Source organism: Octodon degus, unplaced genomic scaffold (assembly GCF_000260255.1).
Source record: "Octodon degus isolate 3935 unplaced genomic scaffold, OctDeg1.0 scaffold00046, whole genome shotgun sequence".
Lineage (NCBI taxonomy): Eukaryota > Metazoa > Chordata > Mammalia > Rodentia > Octodontidae > Octodon > Octodon degus.
The window spans coordinates 11,912,438-11,915,242 of record NW_004524622.1 but is presented as its reverse complement, the minus strand read 5'-3'; the positions used below and the strand labels follow the sequence as shown (position 1 = coordinate 11,915,242).

General features: G+C 41.1%; 1 pseudogene; it reads right to left on the bottom strand.

Annotated features, from left to right (window-relative positions):
• Positions 1-233: 233 nt before the first annotated feature.
• Positions 234-2,229, bottom strand: LOC101565758 (annotated as a pseudogene).
• Positions 2,230-2,805: the final 576 nt, after the last annotated feature.

Here is a 2,805-nt window from a genome sequence, read left to right as displayed (position 1 = left end):
TTTAAAAGTGAAAGCATGCATTGAAAAAGTAAATTTATATCACAAAGCATCTACCACTTAATAGTTGTAAATATATTTGCTGAAATGTGTACACCTACACGAGGTACTAAAAACAAACCAATTTTCATTTCTACACAGAAATACTAACCTCCTATCAGTAGTGATAATTTTGTACTGTTCCCCTCTGCAAAAAACCCCCATTACTTTAAACCAAAACAAAATTAAAATCTTCATCAAGTTGTCTGCATCCATATATTTAACAAAGGCTTTTTTCCCCATGCAATGAAGCAAATACTGTATTGTCCGCTTCTTATTATGGGCTCTGAGGTGCTGGCAGGTGCCGTGGTATTCCCTGTGAACTGGTCTGAGCCTAGTGAACGGTGTGCTGTCTTTAGTACTTGGCCCAGGCTGCACTGTAGTCGGACTGGCCACCAAGGGGAGCATCGGCAGGCATAGGGACCGCTTGACTCATTTTCTTGTAGTATTTTCCTAAGCCTTGGTATAATCAACCTGTCCAGCTGGAGCTGGATTCTGTTGACCTCCTTGCCTGTTTGGGTTGCTGTGTGTGTGTCTGTAGGAGCGTCAGGTGGTGGTTTTGCTTGATGTTGATAATAATGAGTGTAATAAGCAGCCTGGGCTGCTAAATTTGAATCTGTTCCTGCCTTGGCTGGATCAGAAGGAGCCTGTTGCTGCCAATGTGGATATGCATTTCTCCAGCCCTGAGGAGCATATGGGGCTAGAGGACCATGAGGAGCTGGGCCAGGTGGTCCTGGTTATAAGGAGCAGGATTATATGGTCTCATTGGAGTTCCATATCCTGGTGGCTCAGGAGGTCCATGGGGACCTGGGACACCATGGGACCCATGGGGTACAGGTGGCCCTAAGGGATTTACTGGGCCACTGGTCTTTTCTTCTGTGAGTTGCCAAGCATAGTCTATTTGTTGGGGGAGTGCCACAAATTATAAATAACTTCATGTTAGGATCTGCATTGGGTGGAGGATTTCTCTGAAGTTCTATTCTGGCACCAGATTGTTGGCTTATACTTTTTATGGTCTCACCTCCTTTTCTTATTATTAATCCAGTCTTCCCAATTGACACAATGAAATTAAATTCCTGTAGTCCACCTGGTCATCCCTGTTTCAGTTGCCTTGACCTCTACCTCTTCCTCAATCCCCAGGTCCAGGTGCACCAGGACTACCAGCCTGAACACTTCGAAGAAGGTCTGTGATAATTTCTGTAGCATGCTGACATCAATCTGGAGGTCCAGTTATTTGAGCTATTCTATCAGGTGTTGCTCCATCATCTGGATTAAACTGAATTCCAACACCAAAATCATTTTGTATTTTTTAAATCATCTCTCCACTTCTTCCTATTACAATGCCAACAGCAAATCTTGGGATAGGGACATCTATCCCTTCATTGCCTCCTATTCTTGATCCATACTCATTTTGAACTTCTCTGAAATCACCTTGATCATGAATTAACTCCAACACCATTTCCTTGGCTTGTTGAACTTTGTATGTGTCACCTGTGATCCTAAGAGATTTGTCAGCACCAGTGTGCTGAGGCCCATCTTGAATCATAACCGTTTTAATTCCAACCAGTTTCTAAGGTTGTTTAATAGTCTCTTCCCCCTTTCCAATAACTAATCCTGCTTTCACAGCTGGAATCATGATTTCTTGAACTGCATTTTCAGGTCCATCACCATGATGAAACCCAGGGGCTAGTCTGCCTTTTTTGACAATCTGGTCCAGTAACCATTTTGCTGATTGGACAGGTTCAGGTGTTCCAGTCAATGTACACGACCCTTCTGGAAGGCCACATTATGAGGAGCTGTCTGTATTTTGCATCCAGATTCCTGTTGAATGCATGAGATCTGTTTGCCTCCTTTGCCAATTATAAAGCCAACCATTCCATCTGGAACTTTGTGTTCTTCTGTCATCACAGATCTGATTTGCTGCTGGTATATCATGGTAACTGTGATACAAAAGTCATTTTGAGGCACAACTTTCTCAGCATCTGGTTGATCTCTATCTTCTAATGGCCTTTTTTGTCCCCCACAACCATAATCATTTGAATTCAGTGATGAACCAGTATCACACCCATTTTTTGCTGCAATCTGCAGGGCTCTCTATAGTGCATCTTTGAAAATATTGTTAACTCCTGCACCACTGCCACCACCACAGGCGGAGCCAGAGGAAGGTGGAGGCACTGTTGAATAGTCAGCCATGGCCAAACTGTGGGAACCACTGAGGTTTCACAGGTCTCCTACCATGCCCAGTCTTGCATATACTTTCAATGGAGGTTTTAATCTCTTGGATTTCCATTTAGATCTGTTTTGTAGATTTCATCTCTTTACTATGTTGGGCATTTTTTGTTTCGATTGAAACAATTTTTCTAAGTACATCTCTTATCTGTGTTTTCTCTGATATTTTGATTGTAAGCATCTTTTTTTTTTTAATACTGGAGAGTTATTTTCTCTATATCCTTTTCTTTTTCTTTTTTTTTTTTTTTTTTTTTTTTTCTTCTGTTGCTATTGTATCAGAAAGTTCCAGTGTTTGGCTTCCAATTTCATCTATCTCATTGTGTTCTGGGCTTGTACTGGGGGGAAGGGTCTCAGGTTGCATGTTACTTCTATGTCAAAATTTTCAATTTTATCTGTTTTATTTTATTTTGTTTTCTATATTGATGCTTACTAATTTCTTTTGATAGCTTTATCACTAGTATTGAGCCTTCCTAAAGGGATGTCTGTTCTTCAGGGTTGTCCTAGATTCCTAGATGTGGGTGGTTCTTTTTTTTTTTTTTT